This window comes from Theobroma cacao, chromosome 1, assembly GCF_053813885.1.
Source record: "Theobroma cacao isolate CCN51 chromosome 1, ASM5381388v1, whole genome shotgun sequence".
Lineage (NCBI taxonomy): Eukaryota > Viridiplantae > Streptophyta > Magnoliopsida > Malvales > Malvaceae > Theobroma > Theobroma cacao.
Window position 1 is genome coordinate 4294203 of NC_142639.1, and position 7044 is coordinate 4301246.

General features: G+C 33.1%; 1 pseudogene; it reads left to right on the plus strand.

Annotated features, from left to right (window-relative positions):
* The first annotated feature begins 2198 nt into the window (after positions 1-2198).
* LOC18611416 (L-type lectin-domain containing receptor kinase IX.1 pseudogene) lies at positions 2199-4377 on the plus strand (annotated as a pseudogene).
* The last annotated feature ends 2667 nt before the right edge of the window (positions 4378-7044 follow it).

Here is a 7044-nt window from a genome sequence, read left to right on the forward strand (position 1 = left end):
GTTTAAAATATCAAAATAAAAATGCCACAGAAAAATGTACATATAATTTTATTTGAACACTTCTTCCTTTTTTTCTTTATTAGTATTACCTTGCCTTGTACTAAAAAAACCACGTCGGGATATTTTCCCGTGGCCATGGGACCGGTTGATGTAGATTTTTGACCTATCGAAAATTCTTGCCTGTGAAGCAATTTGACTTTTGTGATGTTGACAAACTTAATTATTCTGTGGAAGGAGGAAAAAACACAACCTGACAAAGTGTCATGCTACATAGTCAATCAACTTATATTAGTATACTGTTTTGAGCGCTTTTGGATTGTAGAATTTCTCAGCCGCCTCTGCCGATTATTGGGATATAAATTATATTTAAAATTTTTTTCTAATATTCTTTTCTTTATGTTTCTCAATGATAGTAATAACTATAATACACATATAAAAAAGAAATAATTGTGTGTGAATAGCTTATGTTATGTGTCTACTAACCAATGCAACATTTTAATTTTAGTATCGAAAGATTAAATTTGCTATATTTATTATTTTTATTTATACATTTTACATATTTAATATAAATTTAAATTAAATTAGATAAGAATTTCTAATAATTAGTCAAAATAGACATAATCCTTAATGCTGAAATTTCAAATTTAAAATGAATTTTATGACCCAGAATATATTTTCTAGCATATGGCAAACGAAAGAAAAACCTTATAAACCTAAAATTTGCATTGATTTCATTTGATCTTTTCAAATTGTTTTACATAGCATTTAAAGATTGTTAGTATTATTAGAGATAATGTTCTAAAAACTCTTTAAATTATTTTAAAAAATTCAAATATATTATTATTCTTTTATTATATTCAATCAAGTCTTTATATTTTTATTCTAAATCAAATAAATATTTATAATTAATAATTAACTAATTATCTTTAATAAAAATATTATTTGCATTTTATACTTATGTGATATTGACGTAAGTGAAAAATATCATATGAGTATGTCATTATATTACGTAATCATCTATTATAACATATCAGTATGCCACGTTAGCATCATGTGGTATAAAATGATAAGTGGTATTTTAACTAAGTTAACCATTAGTCATAAGAGTTTATTAAACTCAAAATAAAAGTGAAAAAACTTATTTGACTCAAAATAGAAATAAATGGTTTGATTGAACCTAATAAAAAAAATAAGATTTTATTTGAACAGTCTTGAATAGTTTAGGAGTTTTTTTTTTAAGTATTATGTCTAATTTGAACTTGTCATTCTATTTCATGTGATATGTTGATATACTACGATGGATGATGATATAACATATTGATATGATATGATAACATGATTATATAATATTTTTTACTCTTTACATTAACATTATGTGAGTATAAAATGATAAATGATATTTTTGATTAATTGTAATTAGTCAACCATTATTTATAAAAACTAATTTGATTTAAAATAAAAACACATGAGTTTGATTAAACAAAATAAAAAATAAATACTTATTTAATATTTTTTAATAATTCAAATATTTTTTCGAGCATTATACCATTATTATTAATGATTATTTTAATTTGATCCATTATTATTAACAATTATTTTAATTTGATTATTTTTACTATTGCTAATTGGATTGTTAATAGCAATTCAAATTAAAAATTAAAAATTTACTTTATGTGATTACTTTCAACCTAAGACCTATAAATAGGAGATGTCTTGAAATGCATAGTTCGCAATTTTTTCTACTCTCTTGGTACGTGTTTGTTAGAGACTAAAGTTTTTTGAGTTATTTTAATGCTTTTTCTTGGTATCGTTTTCTTGACTTTTTAGTTTTTATATTTTTCCTAACCCCGATTTCATCATCAGAAGATTGATTTCTTCTTTTTATATTTGATAAACTTTTTTTTTTTGAAAACTAAAATTCTTTGATAAACTTGTCTACCAATATTTCTTAATTGCCTTAATTACCGGGGAATTTATTCAAACCTTTCGGCCTTTTAAAAATTGCAATAAAAATTTACTAAAGAAACAGTCAAACACTTAGACAGCTAGCGCCTTAGAATTTTTATAACTTTGTAAAGAAAAATCACTCTGTTTTTCTATGTATTTTCCAGGACAAAATTATAGTTCCGTTTCAACGAAGCTTCTCTGAGGTTCATACAGCTCTGGACTTTTTGGTACTTGGCAGCTGAAATTTCGGCACCAAGTCATCATAAAAATACCAGCATCATTGTATAGTGTTTTTAGAATTCCTTTCAGTGCCGAGCTGCTTCTTTCCCTCCTCTCCCTTGCCATGGCTGCTGGTTTATACATCTTATTTTATTCACCCTTTATTTTCGCCTTCTTTCTTTTAGTTTTTCCATCGGTCAATTCAGTAAACTTTCAGATATCTCGCTTTGAACCCAATGATGACAGGATTCTCTATCAGGGTGAGGCAAGCCCTTCCGATGAAATTATTAACTTTAACAGTTTGGACATTTTGTACAGAGTAGGATGGGTTACATATGCCAACAGGGTGCCGCTGTGGGAGCCTAAAACAGGGAAGCTTTCTGACTTTAGTACCCGTTTTGCCTTCAGCATCAACATCAACAACCTTTCTGATTATGGTCATGGCTTTGTCTTCTTCCTGGCTCCTGCTGGATCTCAGATCCCACCAAATTCAGCTGCTGGGCGTCTGGGCCTTTTTAACACTTCGCAGTGGGTTTCGACTCTGGGCCAAGTTGTCCTGGTTGAGTTCGACACTTACAAAAATGGTTGGGATCCTGATCAACTTGATAACCACGTGGGGATTAACAACAATTCGATCGTTTCAGCCGTCTACACCAGATGGAATGCAAGCATTCATAATGGAGATACTGCGGATGTATTGATTACTTACAATGCTACAACTAAGAATTTGAGTGCATCTTGGAGCTACCGCGCCACCCATAATCGTCAGGAAAATTCTAGTCTGAGTTATCAAATTGATCTTATGAAGACTCTACCTGAGTGGGTCATGGTTGGATTTTCAGCTGCCACAGGTGTGAGTACAGAGCAACATATTCTTCAATCGTGGGAGTTCAATTCAACATTGGAAAGAGAGGAAACTGGTCGAACTACAGCAAGAAATGTTAAAATAGTGGTACGTACTGTAGTTCCTCTAGGTGTTTTGGTAGCTGGGACCGTCGTAACACTCATCATTTTCAGGCAGTGGAAGAAGAACATGAAAAGAAAAACAGAAGAGACAGCAAACTTAACATCAATCAATGATGACCTCGAAAGAAGAGCTGGACCTAGAAAGTTTTCTTATAGTGATCTTGTCTCTGCTACCCAACAATTTCTCAGAACAAAGAAAGTTGGGCGAAGGAGGGTTCGGTGCAGTTTATAGGGGTTACCTACCTGATTTAGACATGGTAGTTGCTGTAAAACGGATTTCAAGACGGTCAAAACAAGGCAAAAAGGAGTATGTAACTGAAGTGAAGGTCATTAGCCAGTTAAGACACCGGAATCTGGTGCAACTAATTGGTTGGTGCCATGATAGAAGTGAGTTGATACTCGTCTATGAGTTCATGCCAAATGGTAGCCTTGATTTCCACCTTTTTGGCCAAAAATTTCCACTTTCTTGGCCTGTCAGGTATAAAATATCACTCGGATTAGCGTCTGCACTTCTTTATCTTCATGAAGAGTAGGAGCAGTGTGTAGTGCATCGGGACATCAAATCTAGCAATGTAATGCTGGATTCTAGTTTCAATGTTAAACTCGGTGACTTTGGGTTGGCCAGGCTCATGGACCATGAGCTAGGGCCCAAGACAACTGGGTTGGCAGGGACTTTAGGCTATTTGGCTCCGGAGTATGTCAGCACAGGTAGAGCAAGTAAAGAGTCGGATGTATATAGTTTTGGAGTGGTATTGTTAGAAATTGCTACTGGAAGAAAATCTATTCATCGCATAGAAAAATTTGAAATGGGATTGGTAGCGTGGGTTTGGGACCTTTACGGGCAAGGAAAGCTTCCTTTGGCCGTTGATGAGAAGTTGAACAAGGAAGTTGATGAGAAACAAGTGGAGTGCTTGATGATTGTTGGACTGTGGTCTGCTCACCCTGATAGTAGTTCGAGACCCTCGATCAGGCAAGCAATTCAAGTTCTCAATTTTGATATAGAGAAGCCAAATCTTCTTATGAAGATGCCTGTTCCTACGTATCTTGTACCTACACAATTAGTCACTAGCCAGGAACCTTTGTTAACTAATTCAAGCATGGAAGTGGGTCGTTAGATTCGATTTCCCTACCACGGCCCTATAACATTTTAATTGTTTTGCCTTCTGAATCTATTATGTAATTACTAAAATTCAATTTGAATGTATCGACTCATAGAGCTACTGGGAGATATTTTGCACTATTACAGCCAAAGTGAGTATATGTTTGTTGTCCTTTCTTGATAATATAGTAATATACAATAAAGACAGAAAGAACAGGACTGATTCTCTTTAGTAGCAGATTATCCTGCATTTGTTTTTTGAATCAATGGACTATTTCAATTATTCAGAAAAGAAAGATAATAACGATAGAAAAAATATGATATTTGGAAGTTCAAAAAGTGGACTCTTTTTAATAGAGGAAGTAAAGTACTGAAGTTATGATGGTTGGAGAAAAGGAAGTTCTCTTATTATCAGAAAGCAGGACTAATTCTCCTTGAAGTTTGCTGTTCCAAGTTCAGAATTTAAAGGAAGCTGCCATCCCAAACCTTGCTACACAGGTCCCTGTTCCTATGGTTCAAGGAAAGAAAATGGAAGTTCTGTGGTTTATACAGATTAATTGACAAGATACCTTTTTAGGGGGAGAAATACTGTTTTGTTTTCTGAAGTCTATATTATATGGATGTTTGAACTAGACGTGGCACATAATGAATAATATAGACCAATTCTTGGTAAGAATTTGTTTGATTTATATATATATATATATATATATATATATATATATAGAGAGAGAGAGAGAGAGAGAGAGAGAGAGAGTCCTTATCACTGTATATTTGTATAATGTTTGTAATCGCTTCCTTTCTGCGATTGTCTTACACCTGTAAAACAATGGCAAAGAACAGATATATAGTTTATCTTGAAGTTAAGGACTTCACATTTTTTAGTGCAATGAATGGGATGATGGATACAGTTAACCGAAACTTCTAGGTACTGACATAAAGTATTTTCTTTTTTATTTTGATAAAGATAGAATTCAAATTCAACTCTCGGAACAAATAAATATATGTAATTATCATTAAGTTAAATGTTCAATGCATAAATAACATTTTCTAGTTATAATAATTTGTTAAAAAATTTTATGTTAGAGATTGATTTTTAGATTTTGACAGGATTTATTCTTATTTATAACTTTAATGTTACTATTTATGAGCCATGAGCTGGGTCCCAGAACAATTGGGTTGGCTGGTACTTTAGGCTAGTTGGCTCCAGATCATATAAAGCACAGGAAGGACAAATAAATAGTCGGATGTATTTGGCTTTGGATCGGAATGGTCTGACGGAAGAAAGTCAGCCGCCCCTGGAGAAACAACTGAAACGGGATTGTTTACTGACAATCAGGTCATTTGTAAAACCTCAAAGACAGATAGTTTAATGACATTGTAGAAAACAGGGAATAAGAACCAAAATTTGATGGTAATCAATTTGAAGGAAACATTGTACAGTCGGGTTTGACGTGATGGTTATTTTATTGAATCAGTAAAGGAAGTGAAAATAGAAGCCCACAAGGCAATGGAGTGGACACCCAAGCTCCTGAAATTGATCCCATGAAGAATCTGCGGTGGGTGTCATGCAGCTACCGGGGACTTAGAAGGAATTTAGCAACATTACAGTATTGAACCTTAGCCATGGGCGGTCAAAAAAAAAAAAAAAACAAAAGCCTTAGCCATGGGTGTCCTTCCTTCTGTTTCTGTATTCCTTTCTTGATCATATATAATATAGACATAAAATGATAGTTGGAATTTCCAAAATGTAAGATCACTATACAAAGCTTGTGTGGTTATGCTTATACGCTGTTCCGATTGAGTTATATTGAAACATTTCATATACCTAGGTCTCAAGTACCGTTAGCTGCAAGCAATCAAGGCATATTTGGGCACTTGTCTCAGTTGATTCAGAATATATGTTAATTATTCCTGCTTTTTAATTAATCCATTCCTTTCCTTCTTATTAAGGTCATAGTTATCATCACAAACTTCGGTAAGTAATCTATCAACATTTCTTCAACTCTACTAAAATATACCCCATGCTTGTCACTCCCCTTAATATTCAAGTCAATCCCAGAATTGGTATATTATGCAGAAAACAAGATGAACCTGAGACGGTTATAGTTAAAAATTAAGAAAGTATTTGCTTGGCAGGTAAGACAACCTTTCTGATTTGATGACTTTGGACTTATTTTCTTACAAAAGAAAAAAAAACTTATGTGTCATCTTCATTTGGTCTGACTTGTTATATGTAATCATGAATTAGTCATCTTGTTTATCAGTTAAATTTTTAATACTTGCTTTTTTCCTTCATATGTGCTTCTAGATTGGATGTTTCTACTATTGTTTAATCATTTTTAGTCGTAAATATTGTCATAGGAAGTCTTCCTGAGGCTGTATTTTCATGGTAACTATAAATATTATGATGACTTGATCTTCGAATGGAAACTAATACTGCAGTGCAATGGCACCTTGTACTCTTCTGTACCATTCTGAGATGACAAACAGTAGTTTTGTGCTCTGATTGCGGATGAAAGCAACAGTTCCTGCCTGTTTTTGTTCAACTATTCATTTTTATCAATGATTTAATCATTCATTTTCGTCAATCATCTGTATCTTGAAACATGAAAATTATTGGAGATAGAACAAATATTAAAAAGTATCCGAAGACAACAATATGAATTGGTGTGGTCATTGCTCTTGCTTCTGGCTCCTGTAAGCAAACAATCACCAAAATTCTATGTCAAAACAACAGGGATATATTTGTCGTTGAAAAACCTGTCTACTGAACGATTGGTTGACGGCCCTCATGTCTTGTGGGTGCTAATTCC